The 24,552-nt window shown below is 42.9% G+C and overlaps 1 long non-coding RNA gene across 3 annotated transcripts; it reads right to left on the bottom strand.

Moving 5' to 3' along the window:
• Positions 1-311: 311 nt before the first annotated feature.
• LOC142559543 (uncharacterized) lies at positions 312-24,306 on the bottom strand. 3 transcript variants are annotated; one of them, XR_012823150.1, is made up of 6 exons: positions 23,925-24,114; positions 23,726-23,835; positions 18,782-19,032; positions 9,834-9,957; positions 5,845-5,886; positions 312-462 (listed from the first exon to the last, which is right to left on the bottom strand). It is a non-coding gene; the product is annotated as an uncharacterized LOC142559543 (long non-coding RNA). The 3 variants fall into 3 exon arrangements; XR_012823151.1 differs by lacking the exons at positions 23,726-23,835; positions 23,925-24,114 and adding an exon at positions 24,203-24,306; XR_012823152.1 differs by lacking the exon at positions 23,726-23,835 and having other exon boundaries at positions 23,989-24,109.
• Positions 24,307-24,552: the final 246 nt, after the last annotated feature.

The following is a 24,552-nucleotide window of genomic DNA, read 5'->3' as shown; positions in this document are numbered from 1 at the left end:
CAGTAATGTAAAAGCTAGCCCGTAAGAGCCTGACAACAGCTTACTTACGGAACCCCAGGCAGTTACCGTCATGCTGAATGGTCCTACTTGCAGCTCCCGTACGCACTAGCGTCATGGATCTCTGTGATAATTATTATGCGAAACTGTGTACTTGAAACGGTAACACTACTTCTACGCTGCACAGTTCCTAGATGGTGCTACCGATTCCTTAAACGCGCTTGGTGTTAGAGGCCAGATACGTACGAAGAAAGTGCCTCGAAGTCAGCAAGAAAGCTTCGCTTTAAATATATTCCAGTCAATGCTCACCAGCCAGATCCGCGACGAACTCAGCTCGGATCTTGCTAAACGCATCGTAGGGTTGTTTTTGATTTTGTTGTTTCTTGATAAAACCACCACATGTGTAGGAAAAGAAATCCTCACATGGATCGGCGGAAACGTTGATGTACTCTTTAATAAGCTCAGCTGGAATGAAATCAAATAGAGATATGTGCTCACAAGCATACTGCTATTACGCATTTGAAATATTAGTCATCTGTATTTACACTCTTTTGTGAGTTGTTGCCCAGGATAAAGAATGTACATTTTTGTGCAGGATAAAGACTGCGCAAAGCCACGCCCTCGAAGCAGCGTTCTGCTAACGTCACCCAGCAGCGGGTGGCCGCCCGCGTGCTGGGGCTCCGTGCTTCTCGCTGTCGCAGCGCCCGCGGCTGGGTGACGTAAGTAGAACGTCGCCTCGAGGGACGCGGTTTTACGCTCGCCGCAGCCTCCCAGTTTCGGCTTCGCGCGCTGTCATAGCCGAAGTACGTCGTGCCGGTGTTGAGCGGTAATTTTTTTTTTTTTCAGATCCAAAAGTTGATACGGCTTGCGAGGAGAGCTCGCTTGAATTTTCGAATTACGATGAGTCCGCTGAAACTAAATGTTACAACGATAATAATGATTCTTGTTGTTAATCATCCACTAATTTCCACGTGTCACCCGTAACCTCGTGGTCGCAACCACTGACGGCATGTATCCCGAGTAACCATCCTTTTATTTCAGAACAGCTGTTTTTAAAGGTTACTCAATGTCCTCGTAGAAAAACTTGGTGTAATACCAATACTATATTTCTATTTTCCACCATGATACATCTCAACAACGTTAAATTCCTCCACCTGAACATTAAATTAGCTACGTAATCTAGGGCATAATCGGCATCGCTAAATGCGCACTTGTTTCGCAGTCTGCCGTGTGAGTGAAGTGTGCCAAGGTTATCGGCACTAATTCTTGTGCAAATTTTTTCCACTTCCGAAAAATGGCCTTCTGCGATAGCTATGGGTACTATGGTGACGAAGTCTGTGGCAGTGGTGCTATAGCAACATTACTTCTACTTCGTTCAGTACAAAACTCCGAGTTATTAATAAGCCATGATTTCCAACAACACGTGTAAAGTTTCTAGTCCTCAGTACGAAATATCATGTTCCACTTGTGCACAGAAATGAGGTTCATGTTTTTCACTAACCACACAACTTATCTTAGTTTTTGAATAATTTCCGTGGAATATGCGAGTCAAATAGAAAATCTCAAAGTCATTACGTTGAAGGAGTCTTACGAGGTTTTAGATAAGTTGGAGGACGCATTTCAAGGTGGTGATGCTAACCATCCTTGTCTTCAGCTATACACGGTGTTTCTGTGAAGACATTAAGAATTTTTTTTAAAAATTGGCTTTGGCAGAAAGTACAATTTTTTTGTTTTTCGGCTAGCTTCCTCGAAGTGGGGGAGATTACTTACACGAGAAATCGAAATTTTAGTCGACTAATTAACAAAGATTCGCCAAATATGTTTTTACGTCATTACAATACAGCATGCACACATTACAATTTATAAACTTTAATGAATACATTGTTGCGTCAAAAAAAGAAAAATGAAGATTGAGCGCTGATCCAGCGCTCAATCTGTCGTTTCGTACTCTCCCTCCCAAGTCTTTATTTTCCTTTTTTTTGGCGCTACAATGTATTCATTAGATCCCAACCAACTCCCCCAACAGCAGGTTCTACATATAAACTTTAGCCGTTGAGACTGCTAAACATATCCAGTTTGAAGGGAAATGTGAGGGTGGCATCATCTTTGAAATATGCGCCATCGAGCTTGCGGTAAATATTCACTGCCGTTCCTCATACTTTTTTAACAAAACGCCGCTGTATGAATTGAAGCACAAATGTAACTGGACCCCCAATGTATTTCTTCACAAAACCTTGGAATTATCTCGAAACTGGTCTCATGTTAAGGATTCGCTGCAAGTTGAAGTTTAAGTTGAAATTTATTTGCATCTTCACAATTCGGGAATGCTCGAGCAAAAAGTGAAAATCAATTGACTTGAGAAGGGCCCGAGCCCCCAATATACAAGGCATAGAAAAAATGCGACAGTTAACAAGGCATTTTAACTGTTTACCATTGCACGTTAACCTCTAGTGTTATACAATGTAATGTAATACGAACAGCTTGACAGTAATTATAAATACATAAACATACTAACAGCAGTAGAAAAAGAGTACTGACCTCATGGAATGAAGAACTCTCGTATGTTACGTATGCTGCACATTTCTACGTGAATGTCCTGGAAAATTAGTTTGTTCAACAGACCTGCAACTGCATCCGCCTTGCGAACTTTCTGGCTACAATTTGTAAATTGTGATAGGTACCATAGAACTACTGGTTAAAAACTTAATCAGTGAATTTTTCTTAATCAGTAACTTATGTACTTTGATCTGTCGGGCTAAAATTGTACCCCGCTGTGAGGAATCTACCTCAAGAATTAGGAATTTCTATCTCGAGAGATTTAAAATATATGGTTAAAATCTTCGCAGTAACACCCAGCATATAATCGTGCATATTTGTGTGCATGCGTGCGTGTGAATTAAATCGAGCTCGAATGGTGAAAAGTAACTGCCCTTCCAATAGTTTTACACATTTTTATTTCGTGATCGCAGCGAAAACAGTGTCTGAGGTTATTTGTAACACATGTCACCACGTGGACGCAAGCGAACTATAAGCAGCCAGGATGGCTTACTAAAAGGAACGTAAGCAGTTTCTCTGTCCACACATTCGCCGCGCAATATCCACAATCCGGGTGTTAACACCTAGCACTGTGTTCGTCATGCAGTCTGAGAAGCGCAAAAGGTTTAACACACACGCAAGTTTTGCAAAAGACCCGCATGGTAGACTGTGTATACACCACAAAAGTGAATTCCAAATGTTGCCTTGGCGTGGCATGCAGCCTTCTCAATTTGCTTTAAAGTGTTCTGATCATAAGGTGGTATAGCCACAGATCTCTGTAAAACTCGTGGGTCTTGTTAGATGCACGTTTAAAACAGTTAGTCCATGGTCCCATAACTTATAATGAAGCACAGCTTATCGCTTAAGTAGCCTACAAGAAGCGTTCACTGTCCGTTTTATTTTTTTTCGAAGACTTCCAAGAAAATCCTGGAAGTAGAAGGTTCAACATAGAAATGTTGTAGTTTTGAAAACCAGATTATGCAGAAAGAAGAACGGTTGAAAACAGTGTACGTATATTATTGTTTTTGCAATTAGGTTAGATAAATTAATTATTATATGTAATAAGCACTGTTATCCGGCTATTACAATGTTAGGTTTGAAGCTTCTCACGACAATATCTCATAAAAGTTTTTAAATCATGCGATAAGTTTTTCTCCTGCGCGCTGCGAGCGGGAAAAGCAAGGGGCAGGGAAATCTCAAAATATGTCAACAGCTGACTTTTTTGTGCTAATGGTTTCGTTCGTTCCTCACGCACCCAGTTCCAGTTTCCCGGTAAAAAAGTGAGAAATTTTCTTGCGCTGCAGGGTCTACGCGAATGACATTTCACTCGATCTGAACACTTTTATGAGATTTTCTCGTCAGCAGCTAGAAGCTTCACATTGGCAGGAGGCACATAGCTGCACTTATTAAGTAGATAATTTTCAAAGCGCAGCCCTCAGGTACTCATTCCTGCGGTGAGTGTCAACGGCGGCGTCGGCGTCCGCACTGGCGGCGGTGGCGTAACCAAGCGAACGAGCGCAGCGAAACATTACAGTGAACGTGGCGCGCCGCGGGTGATGAAAAAAACGGCGAGAGCAAAGAGGCGCGAGGAGAAAAGCGGAGAGGAGAGTGCGGCGGAACCACGAGGCGGAAGGTGGAGGAAGAGGGTATGGCGAAAGCGTGAGAAGTAAATGGTAGTGCGGCGACGATGGCTACGACATGGCCGCAGAGTAAAGCGCGTCGGCTTGAAAGTCTGTCGGCGGCGGCTGCTGTGATACGCGGCCACGCGTTAAGGCCAGAATACATGGAGCGAATATGCGACGAATAGTCGGCGTTCGACGCCCGGCGGCGTACGCGCGACGCGCGGCGGCGGAGAAAACGTCGTTCGCCGCCGGTCCAGCTGGCGCAGAAAAGTTCGTCGGGCGGCGACGATACCGGAAGCGGCAAACGAGCAGCGCCCCAAAGCGAGCCAATCAGGCCTCACTATCCGCCCCGACTTCCGGCTAGGCTTCCCCGCTTGTCCGTGTATCCCGATCCCGCTCTATCGTTCACGCTGGTCTCCCGCTTTTCGTATTCATGGCATCCAAAGCGGCGCGACTGGAATTTAACAAGTTAATAACAGCCATGGTTAGACAAGCTCACGTGCGCTACTTTCGGGTCTGCTTGCTTCGGCCGCGGGCGCGTTGAGCCACAGAACAGATCCGCGGAGTTGGAGGAGCCGAAAGTTGTTTACCCGCCCAGTGTTGCCACTGCCACAACGCATAGCATCGTCGCTTTCTTTAAACTACATCGGCACATGAATGTCTCACACACATAAAAAAGACTAGAAATCTTTCCAAACAAAATTTTACGCGTTTTTAGAGTGTTCTGTAATTCAAAAGCGATAATAATTGTCGTTAAAGTTTTTTTTTTGTCAAGTGTTTCACGACAGCGCATCTGCCTCGTCTAGCCACACTGATAACAACGCAGCGACTGGCCGGCGGCGGCCGGCCTGTCTTCGCTCCATGTAGCGCATCCCGACGAACATACGGCGTCGCGCCGCGGCAGATTTTCTGCCACCCCAACTTCGTCGTGATAGTTCGCTCCATGTATTCTGGCCTTTGCCCGCGAGCTGGCTTTCGCGATGTCGTGCGAGACTGATCGTCCGCGCCAGCCATTATTTCACGAAATGAAAGCACGTATGGAGCTGCACTCAAATTTCGTATTACGGAGTATCGTAATTGTCTGTGAATTTTGTTGGTTTTATATTCAGTAAGGAGGTTGTAGCACATAACCTCCTTCCTAACGCCCGCCGTTTCCGATTGTCGTGCTTAAAAAAATCGTATTTTTATACTGAGGCTTTTATTTTTAGGATTAATTGACGGGCTTCATAAAATAACCCTATATATACGGTTCACAAAAGTCAGAGTAGTTGTACGTCGCCCGGATTCTGAAATTTCTCATGTCGTTGCAAACACTAACGTTCTCGGGGCCTCTCAAGTACGCAATAAGTAGGGAATTAAATGCACGTCGTTTAAGCCCGCTACAAGTGAGGCGTAATAATTTAGTTTTTTTCTTGTTTACATTGTTTTAAGTAGATGCTGATGGTTTATTAGAAATATCATTATTATTCACTTTCAATACATTTGAGTAAACCTAACAAACTTACGTGGCTTTATATACCTATATATTTTTTTTATCTATAATGGTTATTTATAACGTGAGAGGTGCCCCGTCAGGTTAATTATGACTAATTTATATATACTGTTCGCTTCCCCTAACTTTATTCGAGCGCAACCTTTACATGTTCAGGATACATCGAAGTAACCAAGATCTGTGGAACATATAGTTTACCTCGTTGTTTGCATACGTCAGATTGACAGACGTGATGTGTTTCTGAAAAATAAGACGAACTCTGTTTTAGAAGTTGAACACATCATAAGCGAGGCGGCAGCGATCCTTCATTATTAAGGGCTTGTCTTAATACATAAACCTTTACAGATGGGCTTGAATAGCTGTTTCGATAAAACTTAATTGAATTTTTCTGGACACACGCCTTCACAAATAGTATAAAAATAAAAAAATATGCAAATCCAACGCAGCTCTTAGAATTCGTGTGAAGCACAACTTTCGTGAAGTCAATAACTAAATGATAGACAAGTACCTGTTATGTATAGAGTTATATTTATTTTTCATCCTATGAAACGTTTTATATAATAAAGTGGTTATACTTATGTACTTGTTCACAAGGACAATGCTGAACTCTAATGTTCGTAGAAGATAGAGCAGTGACGACAGGTATTTAATTTTAGACATGGGGCCCTATAACGTAAAACTATTACAAAATGTTTTTATTCGAATCTCCTGACGTCAAATTTGCGTAACCACCGACGCAAACATCCGGCGGTCACCCGCAGGGTTGTGTGAACAGACCAATCAAATGCTCTCCTTGTTCATAGGAGGTCACTTTTGTTTGCTTCAAAAACGAATAACATTGCCTAGGCTGAGCGGCTTGTCTTATCTAATTGGCTGACAAGAGGCAAGGATCATGCTCAAGTGGAGAGGGACTCTATGGGGCCGAGCCACTGCACTGAAAATCGATAACAGGACTAATAGGGTGGGCCCGGCGTCTCGCGGTGCCTGGTCGAAAATCGCGGCGGCATGCAACGGAAGGTTAAGAATGCCGCTAAGACGGATCCTCAGCAAATAAGAGTTGGCAGAACGAGGTTGTAAACGTGTCGAAAGTACTCGAAAACGTTTCGCGGCCATACAACAAGTTTTATTATACGCAAATAAACCCATGCTTTCGGTAGGTGCGAGTAGCCAGCGCCTGAGTGATCAGCGGCAGCCATCTTTCATTCCTTTCTGAACGCGGCAGCCTACGGCTATTCAGAAGAAAACTCAGTTTTGTTCGGCATATTAATGTATTTTTAATGCGTACACGTCACTTCGACGCGGTGAGCTTTTGTGGTTTTGTGACGTTGCGTGCCAGGGAGGTGAGGTGGGTGCAGCCCGAAACACTTTGACCAATAGCCGAGGGCTAATGGCGAAAAGGCGTCGAATCAGAAATAACAATATTGCTTTGGTTGGGTCAAATCATGCATAATCAGAGTGCACACGTAATATCAGATGGGAAACTATCCCGGTTTTCGTGACGCCTCGTGACAGCCAGGCGAAGTGGGGGTGGTCGAAAAACGTTTTTAACCAATCGCGTAGGGCTGATTGAAAAATTGGAATAGAAACGTTTGGAATAGTTTTACGTTATAGCGCCCATGTACACGTTTGCAAGTAGACAAATACATTCAAGCATTTTGCAATTCTTCTGCCTCAGTGGCATATACCATTTCCGGAGGATTGCGTAAGAATGAAGAAATACCCGATGGCACTCAATGGGTACTAGTTAGTGTTAAGGCAAGAAGGCGTAATTCATTTTAACAATTTGCAGTTATATAAATATGAAAGAAGGAAGGATTTTGTAGTTGTAGCTTTAAAAGTATACGCATAACTAATGGCTTCATAACTTGGCCATCATTCTTAAAAAACTAGGAGTATACGAACAACGTATAACTATCAGACTCTCTATTTAACATAAATTCAATTACTCCCACTGGTCCTGCACCGCATAATTCATGCACGCCTAATACAACATGTAGGAGCTGACTGAAAATTTACACCGCTATCCTTCGAACGCTCTTCTTCTCAAGAGCAGTACACTGTGAAATTACAATATTATAAATCACGTTCTGTGCCTTAGAACGCGAAAGAACGTGTTTCCTCGAACCTTTGCCGCTATTCATCTAGCACTGACAAAGTGCCTCGCACAACTTCAAGCACGGGTGATTTTCTATGTATCATAGGATGAGCTTAGCTTGGTGCTGCTAATCCAAGTTGTCGGCGCTTGCTTTGTTCGAGACGTTTGACAGAAAAAATTTGGCAAAGCAACAATTTGATTTCCTTTTTTTTTTCGCGATTTTCAGCTCAAACGTCCCTGTATGAAACATATAAAGAAGCTCCGCCGTACATAAAAAAAAAACAGATACATCACTGTAATGTGGAGGACCACCCACTAATAGAGCCAATGGCTTAACTTGAATCCTGAAATGTCTTGATAAAGGAATATTGCAAGGGAAAGTATGCTCCACCCTGTCTCACAATAGAGCTGATAAAGTGCACTGTCAGCTGTTACGGCTGCCGTATATTATGTAGCATTGATGCAAATGGAACACTATACCTGCATCAAATTAGTGCCTACGTTTATGTAGTCACTGACAAAAGGGGCGTTACTTGCACCCCCCCCCCCTTGGCCAATTTCGCCAACTTTCGCTGAAATTGTGTCCACAACTTCGCTTAATTTTGTGTTATTCAGTATGCATCACTAGCTAATTAGATGTGACGACTTCTATTCATGTGATTTCATGTGATTTCACGTGATTTTGCAACTGGTAATGGTGCGAAATGCATTATCTAATTGCACGCCACGTTGTAAGGAAGATGCAGTAGCGCTAGCCTCATCTTTGATATACACTCTTAGAATGCGTTCCACTGGCTGTATTATCTCGCCAATGCACGAGGTGACGACCGTAGGCAGGTAGTTTACATAGTACAACTTAGTTTTCAGAATTGGGATGTCAAATGCTCAATAGAAAAGTGGTCGTAATATAAGGGCTGCCAGAATAGCCGGTCACGTAAGAACAGTCTATTCAAAATATAGAAATATGCACGCTGTGCCTGCATCCCTGGTGCCCTTGGTGCTTTTGCCTAAGTTGTGCCTATTTAGCTAGCCTATCGGCTTACCATTCAGAAATTGCAGTGGGGCTCTTTTAAGTGTCCGCTTATATACGGTATTTCAACCGCCCAACACACAGAATAAATGCAGGTGGCTGTAGTACCAACCTGATAAGGCCAGCATAAATATCGGATTGACGAGATCATGTGACCTCGATAGTGGACACATTGCACATATTCTGAATATGCATAGTGGGCTTCATAAGTCAATGATCTTTTTTCTTTTGTAGAAGCAGCCCTGCTACGACATGCTCTATAGTACAGGGGACTTCACCTTCACTAGATCACCGCGCTGCCCCTGCGCTGAAGAAGGGACTACGTTTTAAAACCGCTATCCCCGGATTTATTATGATAAAGAGGAGCTGCTTGCGCATCACGCCCTGACACCAATGCCAAAGTGCGCCGACAGGACCTGATTACGCATACGCTCAAAATCGGCCTGGCGTGTCAAAGGCACATAATGACTACATCAATTGAAAAGTAGCGCTCGCGCCCACTTGGTGCCACATGCCACCACTGCGCTTCAAGGGAGAGTCATTTCATTCATTCATACTTTGCCATTATCACATTCTTTCCGAGTATAGGTGGGTTCAGTGGAATAAGAGAGTCAAATAGAGGTTTTCGGGAATTCGCACCCGCCGTGGTTGCTCAGTGGCTATGGTGTTGGGCTGCTAAGCACGAGGTCGCAGTACCAAATCCCGGTCCCGGCGACCGCATTTCGATGGGGGCGAAATGCGAGAACACCCGTCTACTTAGGTTTAGGTGCATGCTTAATAACTCCAGGTGGTCCACATTTCCGGAGTCCCCCACTACGGTGTGCCTCATAATCAGGTCGTCATGCTGGCACGTAAAACCCCATAATTTAATTAACGAAGTTTTCAGGCATTCGTACTCTCCGGCAGTAATTTTTTATAGCTACTTCAGACGCCATCATAGATGTCTCGAACCGTAGCATTGTGTAATCTCATTATACGATTGGACTATCATATTATAATCAACATTGGCAGTCCCAGTTAACTTTGTTGCCGTGGATACAAAAAGAGGAACAGTCTTATTACCTTTCACATTCTGGTCTTCTTCAGTGTGCGATGTTGCCCCTAAGAAAAGGGCCAACATGCTTAATATTTTTACACAATTTATAGTATACATCACTAATTTTTTTCTGGAACAAAGCCTCAGGCTCTGTAAACATGAGACAGAACAGGAAGTTAACAAGGTGATGTGTCAGATGATATATAAGAATTGAAAGCGAAGCGTTTATATATAGTGTTGCTATTGCGAGTACAACGTATTTATGGCAACACTCACGCTGTATTATTAATCGTGTCTCAATATTTGTAATTCCTCACGACTGATTAGTTAATGACGTGCCATGCCCCAACGCAATAGTCAATCTATAGACAGAAATCGCAGGATTATTATTGCGTTAGCCTTCTTAGGGTACTTCACGCACTTTTCGGAGGCTAGCTATTAGGGTTGGTAATACCGATGAGCGAATAATCGGGTAAATTATTAATACGCAAAACGATTAATTTTCATCGAAGTCTGCCTTTCAGTCAATCGGCTTAATCGATTAGACAAGTTCGATGAGTCATTTTCGTGAGTGTGACAGGGGTGCCACGAAAATATTTATATGGTATTAGAATTGCGATGCACGATCAGTACTAATGCGGACGTGTTAGAGCGAGTGTCGACTGTTTGATTTGGTTTGGTTTGGTGCCTGTAGTTATAGCACAACCCACTACGGGGGATCGGCCATGAATCGGGCGGCAGTGGGTTGAAAAAGAATAAATAGCTAAATAGGATTTTTTCTTACTGAAAATGTGATATTAAATTAATTCTAATTGTTAATAATAATTTTCATGCTATAGTTTCTTAACATTAGAAGTTAATATTTTTGGTTTCTTGTTTTGGAAAATAAAACAGTAAAATTAGCATGGAAGTCTCCTTGTTTCCATTATAATATTATATATGGCATCACATACGTTCGTATTACAGTGTCCTAGTGCCGACGCCCCCAGAGACAGAATGATAGGTAGCGCAATGGCTAATCCAAGTTGGCGGAAGGGACCTTCTAGAAGTCGTTTTCTATGCACGTTGAAGCTACGACATTCAATAAAAAAATGATCGATAGTTTCGGGTTCATTGCAGTAAAAATATTTAGGAGAAGGTGCCAAACCAGACCTATGGGAATAGAAATTAAGCCGTGGTATTCGGCAACGCAGACGCGTAAGTGAAACTTCAAATTTTCGTGTCGCACACCATCCGCTGTGTCAAGGAAATCTAAGGTGCTGAAAATCGGCGTTATCTAATACACATGATTTGGCATGTTCTTCTTGAACGGAAAATTTTTTAAATCTTGCAGAAGTGACGTATGCCGAAGGTTTTAGGATCCTCAGTACTGGACCATTAAGAGATGCCGCTGCTAGTGCCTCTGCTGACTCGTTTAAAGTGAGCACCACGTGCCCTGGCACCCATACCAGGTGGATGAGGCGTAAATGTTGGGAAACCAATGAATGAAATTCTCGGAGAATGATACTTGAATTGGGCACAGATAAAGCGGAGCAAACAGACAAGGAGTCGGTTAAGATTACGGCTGAAGAAATAGATGTGGGAAGTTTGCGTAGAGCTAGGATGATTGCCAATAACTCTGCTTGAAATATTGGCGTAAAGTCGGGTAGTCGAAGAGAGAAAGACCAATTTAATGATGTCGAAAAAATGCCCACTCCGGCCTTCTCCTCACTGACAGAAGTATCCGTGGCTATTACTGCATTTACTTGGAGGTTTTCAAGGTGGTCATCTAATAAACCTCTTAGGTATCGAATAAGTAGGAGCTTAGCGTTATTGGGAAATATATCGCCAAATTCAACACTTACTGTCGAAGTAGGTAAATTTTTCTCCATGTCCCGAATGATACCGGGCCGAGCGCTTGCCATCTCTTCCCCCGCACCGCTCACGCCACCACACCGCCCGAAGCAGGAGCCCCGAAAACCCCCGCAATTAAAGGCATGCTATGGGAATCCAGTCGTCAATGGTCGTGTCACTCCCGGTCTACTAAAGACGTGGCACAGCATTCGCTGGTATCAATCCTCCCTTACAGCGCACACATAGACGAGGGACAAAAAGACGACGAAGACAGCGCTTGTCTTCGTCGTCCTTTTTGTCCCTCGTCTATGTATGCGCTGTAAGGGACGATTGATACCATGGAATACCTACAAGCCCGTACCCAAACCTTGCTACAGCATTCGCACTGGTTTGACACATGGATTTGACATTGCGATAGAGTCCATGTCGATTCCACTAAATCTATAGCTTCCGAGCGTCTATTCTCGCATCATCATCATCATCATCATCATCATCATCATCATCATCCTAGTTACGCCCACTGCAGTGCAAAGGCCTCTCCCATACTTCTCCAAATACCCCTGTTATGTACTAATTGTGGCCATATTCTTCCTGGAAACTTCGTAATATCATCCGCCCACCCAACTTTCTGCCATCCACTGCTACGCTTCCCTTCCCTTCCCTTGGAATCCAGTCCGTAACCCTTAATGACCATCGGTTATCTTCCCTCCTCATTAAAAGTCCTGCCCATGCCCCCCCCCCCCCATTTCTTTTTCTTAATTTCAACAAGATGTCATTATATCGCGTTTGTTCCGTCAACCAATCTGTTCTTTTCTTATGCCTTAACGTTACACCCATCATTCTTTTTTCCGTAGCTCGTTTCGTCGTCCTCAATTTAAGTAGAATCCTTTTAGTAAGCCTCCAGGCTTCTGCCCCGTACGTGAGTACTGGTAAGACACAGCTGTTATACACTTTTCTCTTGAGGGATAACGGCAACCTTCTGTTCATGATCTGAGAATGCCTGCCAAACGCACCCCAACCCATTCTTATTTTCTGATTATTTCAGTCTCATGAGAATAAGACTGATTGTATGGTCATTCAAAGAAAGTGTCGGTTTCATCCAAACATCCTAGCGAATTGACATTCATTCGTTCTATAGAAAAGAGTTGGTGGCTTAAAATTCTAAGCCAGTACACCCCGTGCATATTGCAATTTCTTTCATATTGTAGTTGGACTTCACGCTTCACTCTTGCTATTTTTCTTATTTATTGTTTAAGTGTATTCTATAGGGATTGACTATAGTGCCATGTGTCTCGTTTAAGCCGGCTCTAAGTGCCATTTTATAACACATATTGTTTATCTTTTCAAAGGCCTCAAGTACTAATTCTATTTAGTCCTTAACAAACGAAAGAATATTCGTTATTAACTTTATACACTCGTATTTCTAACTTGGTTCCACCTCTGAAACCTTAAAATAGGACCTTACAACCTTATATATATCTTTGTTATAACCTTTTTCAATGACCCCGCAAAACTTCGATAAATCAATTAATCTATAGAAAACACTACATAAAAGTCGATTAATCAATTAAAGGTTAAAATGATGAAAGTATAATCATGATAACCGAATAAAAAATTATTCGACCATCCCTAGTAGCTATATATATATATATATATATATATATATATATATATATATATATGTGTGTGTGTAGCTATGTATGCTTGTAACTTTTTATGCTTACATCTATATATGTTAGTATATAGCCATATTCCGGCTAAATGGGTCACTGGGTAGTCTGGCCGAATGGAAAGCCCATCTGGCTGTTTTCCGGCGGGAGCACTGTTCTAAGCTAACCTCAGACCAACATGGATCACTGAGTAAGTGACCATTCAATCCATTCCTTTATTTGCAGACGTATAACATATAGAAGTACTAAAACTGGTTGGACCCATAGCTACAGGCTGGTAGCGGGTCCAATGAAAAACAAATAACAATTACAAGTGCAAAGCAAGTACGATACATCACATACGTACACATATTTGTCGTACAGCATTAAATTGCACGAGCGTCCAAAAGAAAATACGAAATAGTGAAAAGCATGTTATAGTATTAAATATTTCTAAGTAAACATATAAAACACTACTTAGGAGGATTGCACGCAAGTTCCTGAATAAGTATTAGGGTCCAAATATACACAGGTAATTTCAACATGGAAACACTAGTTAAATGATATTTCTATCAGGTTTCAGCGAGCAACTAAAAAAATGACATCGTGATCGCTCACCTGGCAAAATATTATTCAGGCTAAGAAAGTATTTTTTAAGCACGTTGCTGGTAGTTTATTCCTAATTTTATACCCTGAAACGTGTAACAAAAATTCTCCGTAAATATTCTTAGTTGGAGGAAGATTCAAATTTCCGTACGTATTATTTCTTGTCGCATGATAAGATGTGTAAAATATAGAAACATGAAAACCCATATTGTGTTTAACAATATGGAAAACACGCGTAGAAATTTTAATTTGTCTATTTTACCATACGGCAAGACATTCATTCTGTTAAACAAAGAAAGTCTTGGGGCATCGCATCATGAATAGGTAATTATTCTCAGGACGCGTTTCTGAAGTTTGCGTGCAGGTTCAAGATAAGTTTTCTGTGTGGCACCCCCTCATTCGTTGCAGTATGTGATATGAATACGGATGATGATGTGCTTGTGAGCGTGCGTAGCATCTTGACGCGACCTTTTTGCAAACTCCGCTTACTTATTCTTGCCAGTGCAGATTGCTATCGAAAATCTCGCCAAGATACTGAAATGAGCTGACTTCGTGTATTGGCAAATCGTTTATTTGTAATTCTGATGATCTAGCAGGCAAGGTATTGTTACGCGTTTGAAATACCACATAATCACGCTTATTAACGTTAATCGTAAGTTTGTTCATAAAAAGTTATTCACTTGCTTTTTTCGACTCTTCGTTTGCTTTAGTTTCCAGATCACATGTGTTACCGGCTGTTACTACAAGTGTCGTCGGCGTATATAATTTCACTTTTCCCTAAAATAAGTGGGACGTCGTTAATATACTATGAAATTAAGGTTGCCCAAGGACTGATCCTTGAGGGACTCCAGTGCGCATATTCTAAGGTGATGATGTAACATTGTTCATTCTGACTACTTGCACTCGTTCATGCACTTGCACTCGTAGCCAGTAAGAAGATTCAGTGAGCTACCCCGAAAACCATAATGATGTAGTTTATGTAGAAGTATTTTGTGATCAGCTGTATCGAAGGCTTTTTTGGGTCCATGAGTATGACACACACATGCATATTATTTTGCAAAGCTACATAAATTATTTGAGTTAGCGTTAACACTGCTGACGAAGTTGAATGATTTGGACGAAAACCACGTTGTTGTGGGCACATAACCATGTTCAAGCAGAACTTTTTGTGGGGCTAGTTGGTGCATGTTACTTAAGTAAGCAAGCTTGTCTTATGAGTCAGCCCACTGTAAGACCGTAAAAAGAGTGATAGCCACAGCGGCATTGGAATCGGCTGCCAGGAAATCATGTAAGCATGGTATACGGAGCAGCTTCCGACTGCAGATTGAAAGGCTAAAAGAGGCGGCATTCCCACAGACAGCTTTAACCTCAGTAGTAGAGTGCCTGCTGCAGAAGATAAAATGTAAAGCAAGAAATAACACGCAAAAACAAACCAGGAGATTAAGACCCGTAGTCATACCTTAATATCACCGTGTAGCCACAATCTGAGAAATGTCGCGAGTAAATTCAAAGTCGCGGTTGTTTTCTCAGCCCCTTCATAACTTTCAACATTGTGCGCTCGCGTTAACAACCAAAAAACAGAACGCGTGACCTGTGGAACCCAGCATACCGATCCACTTGTCAGTTGCAAAGAAGGGGTAGTTTATCGAATTCCTGTCTCATGCAAAAGTGTTTAGATTGGACAAACGTGGCAATGTTTATATGAAAGGCTGAAAGAACATGAACGCTGACCGGAAAAAGGAACTGGTTCCAATATGTCCGTCCATTGCAACGAGTGCGGGTGCAAGCCTCGCCTAAGAGATACCATTGTAAGGGACAGAAGTCGAGACAGCGTTGCCCATGAGCTGAAGAAAGCCTTCCACATTGAAAGAAGGGCCTGGAATGCGTCAGCGAACCATAAGAAATTCTGTATAAAAGTGAAATGTCCTTGTTAGAAGCCCTTAGAACTGAGCATGTTGCTGCGCCGCCTGCGCTTGGTTAAAAATCTTAATATTTTAGTTTTTAATGGGGTATTTCCTTACGGCGGTGTTTCGCGTAACCATTATCACTTATGGTCCTTCAGCCCCATACACTACGTCTCATTGTCGGGAACGTCATTTTTACAATCGTTTTATCGCCTTTTGCCTGGTTACCATGTAATTATCGACAACGTGTGAGTTGCGCTGCCAAATTTGCGTATATATTGTGTGTCTCTGACAATAAAAGATCAGTTGTTAGTAAGCGCTGATCCGTGTCTCTTCTTGTGTCATCTGTTTGGCGCTTTAGTACTTCAGTAACATAACCTTGTACTCATCAATAAACTTGTGGTACCGATGGGTTAGAATTTTTTCAAATATATTGTTATTGTTACTGAGCACGTATATTGGCCTCTAATTACAAGGGTTATTTCGGTCTCCATCTTTGAAGGTAGGGACCACCTGAGCAATCTTGAGCTGAGACGGATGTATAGAGCAGTTCACAGAGTGAATAAACAAGTGGCACAATACTGGTCCTAATATACTTATGTTTTCTTTTATCATTCGAATAGAAATACTATAGAGTTCGGAGGCTTTAGACATTGACATCTTACTGACTGTCGATGTCACGTCTTCAAGTTCAATGTTATACATAACAAAAGTGTTAGTTACGGGACTCTGCAAGATAGTTATATTTTCTGAGTCACTAAACAATAGCAGCCGGGACGGACCTATACATGCGAAATATGTGTTTAAATTGTCTACATCTTCATCGGTGGGTTAGAAAATCACAGTTAGCTTACGTTGTTTTGCTCTGATTTCGTTTATAATTTCCGCCAGCATCCTCTTCTTACCAGTGGTCTGTATAATTAGGTGAGCATAATACGCCCTTTTGCGCGATCGAATCAAAGCGACAGATTTATTCCGCTGTACTTTGGATTGCTGTGAGTAGTATAAGTTATTTTTGTTCTGGCGTCATTTGCCATGCCAGTATCCTTTGGTCTCAACTGTTTGAAGTATCTGCTCAGTCATCCAAGCGCACATGGTTTATCATGTCGGCCTTTCGAGGCCTTGCGATTACCGCTTTCTACAGCAACATCGAGGTATGTAATTAGGTTAGTCATTTGAATATCGATATTTCCTTGTATACTTCACTGTAATAATTGCAAATAATTGCTTTCGTAATACATTGTAATCTATTTTCATTACAATGCTGTTTCTGATTTGCTTGGTACTAGTTGGAGAATCTAAAGCGGCAAAGATAGGTAGATGATCAGAGATTGGCTCTGGGCAAACGCCTCCGGTAACCCCCTTGTCTAGATTTGTTAATGCGTCGTTAATTAAATACCATGATTCCTTAGTTATACGTGTCGGTGATGTAGTTATATTAAGAGTATTGTAAGATTGCAACAAATAGCTATATTCACGGGTATTCATGTTGCACTTGTTTGTGTTCATGTCGTCGGCTATAATCACTGGTTCATGTTGGTGCTTTGACACAGCACAGAAAATTGATTCCAGCTCATCGAAAAATCCTACGAGGCTACTGCTCGGGCGGGGGGGGGGGGCGATAAACTGCACCAATGATGTTGTGATACTACATCCGAATGAAAATGAATTCAATGTCATTGCAACTATATGTGGCCGCTACAACTTTACAACACATGACATTATCTTTTGCGAACAACGCAACGCCACCCCAGCCTGAACGTGAGTCGCGAGCGCTTGATTCTGTTCTGTATCCTGGGAGACAGATTATTTCCCTTTTTCGCAGCCACGTCTCGGTTGTTGCATGGTACTGAGCGAACGCGCATGTAGCGACAAAAACAAAGAAAGCAAGTCTACATTTTTATTAATACTACGGACGCTGCAATGAAAAACTGGTGTAGATTTTGCTCTACAAAGATTGGTGACCTCATTGATTGAGTAAGCCATTGTTAAGGAACCAGGTGGACCATTAGAAAATATATTTAAGCCATTTCCGCTGTGTCTTCTTCACGTGTTAGGTGCACTACTCTAAGTACTCGGATTTCAGCATTAGTATATTTTCTTCAGTAACCCATGCATATTTCCATCCTTTCTCACGCTTTTCCTTAATGGCTTTTTCAAGCACGATTTTGTTTTCGGGTCACAAGAGTTCGTTTATGTACACTGGATCGCTATCTGAAAACCCAGCATGGCTGTATTCAGCCGCTTCTTTTTAGCTGCCTTCAACAATTCTTCACGAACTGATCTGGATGGGAACATTAAAATTACATGTGGAGACACATTGCCCTTCGATGGGACGCGGTGACCAGCGTCAATGTCACCAACAGAAAGCTGGACGCACAAGAAAGATGCGACTTTTGCGACTGTTCCGAGGACATCCTCGTTCTCAGTCTTTGGTATACCTCTTAATTGAAAGTGATTGCGCCTACTGTACTGCGTTAACTCAATAAACTGCTTTTCCGTTTTCTGCATCTCTTGGTTTACCTTTAGGTTCTGTTTCTTGCGCTCAAGGCCCTGGTTTTTCACTTCGGTAAGCTCAAGTCGAAGGCTTTTTATTTCTTTGCAGTATTCTTCAAAGTGTTCGTTCATGCTCCCGACTGATTGACTGATAGAAGTGAGTTCAGCTTTCATTGAGTTATTCGTCGCCTCAATCTTGTTCATCTCTTTTTTTGGGTCGCCGATTGCTTTAACAAATTTAGAGATAATCTCAACAAGCATCTTTGATTCCTCTTTAATGCTAGCTGGCGCCTTTTAAACCAAGGCCTTATCAATATCCGACAGAGCGTCGGTCTTACCAGAAGCCATATCTATGGTTAACTAGGCACACTTGAAAACTTTTACAGAACGGGGTGAACACTACAGAACACATTGTGGTACACTGTGGCAGCAGTCACAGCAGAACTTCAAAAGAGGTTTAAATAGTCAAAAGTAAAGTATGCTAACCTGCAACGTGAAGCAGGAACCGTTTAGCAGATGTACAGTCGATGCTGTCACTGCTGCCTAAATGATGTGTCTCCGGAGCAGTGCTGTAATCATAGGCTGTACGTCGGTGATGAGGTCCCGGTGTCCAGCGCCGTCTGAACGAGAACGATCCGACTTTGCACAATTGCCCTCTTCAATCGCTCGTCACCTTTATTGTAGGCCAGTTCACCAGCGATGCTGATACGATTTTCGTACTTTTGTGGACGGCAAATCTGGAATGAGAAGCAGGAGCCGTTTAACAGGCGTACATTCGATGCTGTTACTGCTGCAAGAAAAAAAGTGTGCATACGTGCCGTTCTTCAGCAAATTCTTGTCATGTTTACGTGGGTCACTGTAGATGCGAGGCTGGTGGAGACGACTGTTTCAAGAAACTATTTTGACAGCGACTTAGGGATCTGGGTAAGTGCCCTTTGGTCTGTGCTGGTCTTCAAAGAACGTTACTGATGCCAACTTGGGTACCTAGGTATGGGCCACTGGCAATGTACCGCTCTACAATGGCGAAAAAGGTCCCTTAAATTTATGTGATGCTGAGCGGAATCAATCCCACGAAGCGCCAGGACGGGAAACCCACACATTACTAATCTTCACCACAAATGCACTGGGTATGTGCAGCTTCTCAATTAACGCTTTTCACGTCAACGCTTTAGCGAAGTGCAGCATAGCAGACTGGTTATGTACCACTCTTCAATAAACCACTGGCCAACTTGGTCCGCAGAGTATGTGTCACTGAGTGTCTGGCAAGCGAGGGAACAATCCTAAGCCTTCGAAGGCACCGGCGCGCCACGCATCTCATCTCGGAGTCCATGCGCGGACTTGTCGCCGATGCCACTAAACGGCAGAGTGTCCATAAAGAAAAGTGATAGTGGAGCCGAGTTTCAGCATGACGCATTTGTCACCGCTCACACACACCATCGAGCCATGCATTTCGAAGGCCATGCGCAGGCTTGGTGGCGGCGGCACTAGATGGCGCCGAGTATTCTAAGAGAAACGCGAAAAAACAAACACGCGCGCATCATACGTAACTAGTTTTCACGAGGCCAATGCATTGCGTCGCTATATTGATTCAACACAGGGGCAATGCAGTCGACATTTCAAGGATAACAAGTAAGAAGTGTTGCATGAGCGGCTAACATAGAAACAGAGCATTGCAATCTCGGGGCATATCTGCATAAATCACCCAAAACGTGTATGTCACGAAAAGCTTGCTCAGTATTCTAACAATTGAATTTTCTCTAATTTCATGTCAGCCTAGGTATGCCACACCGTCTAGATGGGCAGTAATTGCGTTGCCACTACCGTTATGTGCGCTTTGTTATCGTCTTTGCTAGTAACATTTTTTATATTGCAGAAATGGTGAGAGCGGCTATTTGGAAAGGCCGGTAGAATCTCAATGTGGCGGATAAAGTCCCCGTCTTTCACCGCACCGCTCATTGGACATTATACAATACTGGGCAAACTGACTGGTGCCTTCTTTACAAACTCGTTATTAGATCTGGCAACATTGGCGCTACCACGCTCCGCCCTATTAGGTGAAGCTTAAAAAGGTGAAACTGCATTTAATGGACCATAGCCTACGACAAAACCAATATCCACCATGCCAACTGGCAGTGTAGGCGACGAAAAGAATAGCATTAACAGCAAGTAAGTGGCTGCAATACAAGAAAGTAGTGACTCAGATGCAACAAGAAGCGGATGTCAAACAAGCCAAGCAGGAGCTTCTCAATAGTGTGCATAGGTTTGAAATGGGAAACATTCAAATACGTACGTCGTTTTTTTTTTTCTGTCAAGATATCTTGCTTGCGCATATGGTGTGCACTCTATGTACACTTCCATACACACAAGAGTGCGAAGAGCAGCCTGCCAAGAGATGCGTAACTAGCATGTCCTGGTGTCCAATGAAGTCTAGCTGACATGTTTATTTTTCGTCGTTTGCTTGTCAGTTGAATGCTATTAAAGAGCCGAACTTCTAAGGGTATTTGACAAAACTGAGAGGGAGTACCGGGTATCTCGATGGCTATACTAAATATTAATGTTTTTGCTGGTGCGATTAAGTGCTGGCTTTTGGCAAAGTGTTGTCAGCAGGATTCCAGGGACACTGATATGGAAATCTTTAGTTTCCTTCTTTAAATTCCATTCAGGACGTCACCACACTGCTTGGCTTAAGCATTTCGCCCTGTTTAAAATGGGGCCGCCGCATTCGGGAATCATGCGCCAATTGGTTCATCAGCAGTACCACGTAGCCGCTAGTGAGGTAGGGGGTCGATAACTTCTGGCACCCATAAGTTCTAATAGCCTATTTTACTGAATGTTGATCACTGTTTTAAAACTACAGATAACTGGCATCCAAAGTCTTTTGTTTCTGTATTGCAGGCGATAAAAACAATGTATTTGACTGGATTAGTTGGTAATCCATTATAAACACTGGGCAACTGTGGACGGAGGACAGAAAGAAAAGGTGAACGCTTGCGTTCATTCGTTTTTTATGCGAAGCATATTAACGTAGGTTTCGGGCCTTCGCGCGACGCCCGGCGGTGGCCACCATTTCACTTCACTTCACTTCACTTTATTTCCTTAAAGACCCTCATGTGAGGGTATTACATAAGGGGTGGGACACATATAGGTTAACAACAGTTGACCCTGAAGTGGGGTCACGTAACATGACGTCACGTGATGAGGTCACACAAGCTGCAGATGGGGCCTCATATCGCGCCGTCGGTCGCCTCCCGGCGGTGGCCACCATTGACCTTCAAGTGACCTTCAAGTAGGTCACGTGACATGACGTCACGTGATGACGTCACACCGGCTGCAGATGGGGTCTCATGTCGCGCCGTCGGTCGCCTCCCGGCGGTGGCCACCATTGACCCTGAAGTGAGATCACATGATGTGACGTCACCTGATGACGTCACACCGGCTGCAGATGGGGCCTCATATCGCACCGTCGGACGTCGCCCGGCGGAGGCCTCCACGCTTCGGTTCGTGCCGTGCGCGCGACGCGGCGGCGGCGCCACCATCGCTGCATCACGTGATATGTGACGTCACGCCAGGGATGAAGCGGCGCGCGCCCGCCGTCGCGTCAGTCTCTGTGCCCGCAACCGCGCCAGCGTCTTTGCGCCGGGCGTGTATGCGGTCAAGGTGCCTCGAAACGCTAAGGATACGCTAAGGTTAAGCCCAGTGGATGCTTCGCATCCACTGGGCTTAACCTTGATAAGCCTGCAATTTTTTTAGTTTCGTCCTCCGTCCGCTATGGTGCTGTATTTATTATCGTCAAAATAAGTTCTATTTTAATAGAAAATATACATGAATTAGCTTACATTCTTGCACTTAATTCTGATAACGTAATAAGCTATGTATTTTAAGTTTTGTCGGTAGTGAAACGGACAACACACATATTGGAATACCACAGGCTGCAGAATAGAATTCACAACAATTTCTTCACTATTCATTGTCCGCATGCTTCTGTCAAATAGCGGTGATGTTTTCTCGCCTGTTCTTTTTTCTGTCTCATAAAAATGTCGACGCACGTGCCGCGAAGGCTGTAGCGAGGAGAATACAAAGTTGATATAGAACACAATTTGCAGGTGCGCTTGACCCACCGGCCTCATGCTTCATGATTCGCATACCTACTGTTGCAGGTTCATTTCCACCGTATGTGTATATTTTTTTGGTATGTGAATGAGAACCTTCGGTCTTCACTTTCATTCCTCAATACATTAAACCTAAAGTAACTAAAGTAGGAGTTCAGAACAAGCTGCTTGTCCGTACGTCCATATTTATTTTCGAAAAAAAAAATGGCAGATGTCAGCGTTACTTTCCGAGGAGTCCAATGACCTTTGTGTCGGTGAAGAGTTTCTGTGTCCGCTACTCAGTGCTCCCACAGCCAACAATGACAAAGTATTAGGATTACAAATGATTTACTTCGTGGTCTCACGTCTAGGCTTTATTAAGCATACGAACCAAGAACTTGATCAGGTATCCTCTCTATTTATTATAGATCCAAAAGAATCCCTCCTTAAAAGTTGAATTTGCAAGCGTAACCAGAATTAAGTGTAATATATAAATTCATATGCTCGTATAAGTTTGAAGTCTTTCTTTTTTCGTTAGAAAAGAAGCAGACAAGGCAATTTTGGTTACATTACGGTTTTTCTGAGTCGCTATAACGTAAAAGTATCGAATCTGTTTTTATTCGAACCTGCTGAACTCAAATTTATGTTACCGCCGACGCAAGCATCGGGCTGTAACCCGCCGCGTGGTTTGAAAAACCCAATCAACCAAGCTCCTCGAAGGTAACTTTTTGTTTTTTCAAAGCCAATAGCGTTGCCTGCATTGAGCAGATTTTCTTAGGGAATTTGCTGACAAGAAGCGCGGAGCACGTTTAAGTGGAGAGGGTTACGATGGGGCCGAACCAGGACAGTGAAATTACATAACCAGATGAAGACGGTCGTGCTAGCGTCTGCGGTTCAACGGATCCTCAGCTAAGAAGTGTCGACAGAGTGATGTCGTACACGTGCCGAAAGGGCTCGATAACGTTATGCTGCCGCGCAAAAATTTCTATTATACGCATATAAATCTATGCTTCCCGGCAGCTCCGATTAGACAGCACCAGAGCAATCAGCGGGAAACCATCTTCTATTATTTTCGAAACGGCTTATTCCCCGTTTATATATCTCCGGCTATTCAGAAAAAAAATTCAGTTATTTTCGGCATAGTAATGCGTCTTTGCATGTACAGGTAATGTTGAATGGTGAGTTTTTGTCGGTTCTGTGACGTCGCGTGGCAAACAGGTGAAGTTGTTGCAGCCGGAAATTGTTTCACCAATAGCAGAAAGCAAATTTCGAGAAAGGTGTCGAATCAGAAATAATGATTGTTCTTTCGTTTGATCTAATCATGCATAATCAGTGTGCTTACACAATATCGCACAGGGAGTTATCACAGCTTTCGTAACGTTGCGTGACAGATAGTTGAAGTGGGGGTGGCCCGAATACTTCTTGACCAATTGTGGAGCGCCAATTGCAGAACTGGAAGAGAAAAATTTGGAATAGCTTTACCGTACAGCGCCCCTGTTTGAATAATTACCTCAATTGGATAATTGTACATATTAGTTTACCTTCCTAAACACCACAATGGGCTTTGATGTATACTGTAGTGCAGAACTTTTGATAAGGTTTTACCAGTTAAGATGGCTTAGCTTGCACCTAGGTCCAAGTATGCACATGTTATTGCATGCAGCCGCTATTCTCGGCCACCGTTGCGACGAATCACACCCGCGTCCTTGTGGTCAGCAGGCGCAATCTATAGCGAGACTGCCACAAAAAAACAGTAAGTAGTTAGAATAATACCGCTAACAATATTGTTCCTGTAAAATAAATATACCAATTTACTTACAAAATTAAATGGTATAACATTCCTCTTCCGTCAGTGGTTTAACGATGCTTCGCGAGAGCTATATATACGTGTATTTATATGGTCCTTAAAGAAAGCCCCCTGATTGATTGATGTATGTTTTATTGTCGTTTGTGCTATTGGATTTCGTATTTTTATATGTCCGAAACACACAGCTAGACGCTGCAGAAGCCCCTGTGTTTCTCCTAAAGAGAAAAAATTATGTCGTAAATCTGCAAACGTTATGAGGAATATGTGTAGATCTGTCTCGCCAAATATCAGCTCACAGTTGCATCATTTGTCCCAGAAGAAAAGCACCTCATTACCTTCCTTATTAATGACATTTCAACACT

The sequence above is a fragment of the Dermacentor variabilis genome, chromosome 10, assembly GCF_050947875.1.
Source record: "Dermacentor variabilis isolate Ectoservices chromosome 10, ASM5094787v1, whole genome shotgun sequence".
In the NCBI taxonomy this organism is placed as follows: Eukaryota; Metazoa; Arthropoda; class Arachnida; order Ixodida; family Ixodidae; genus Dermacentor; species Dermacentor variabilis.
The sequence above is the reverse complement of the archived record's forward strand: the minus strand, read 5'-3'. Positions and strand labels throughout refer to the sequence as shown.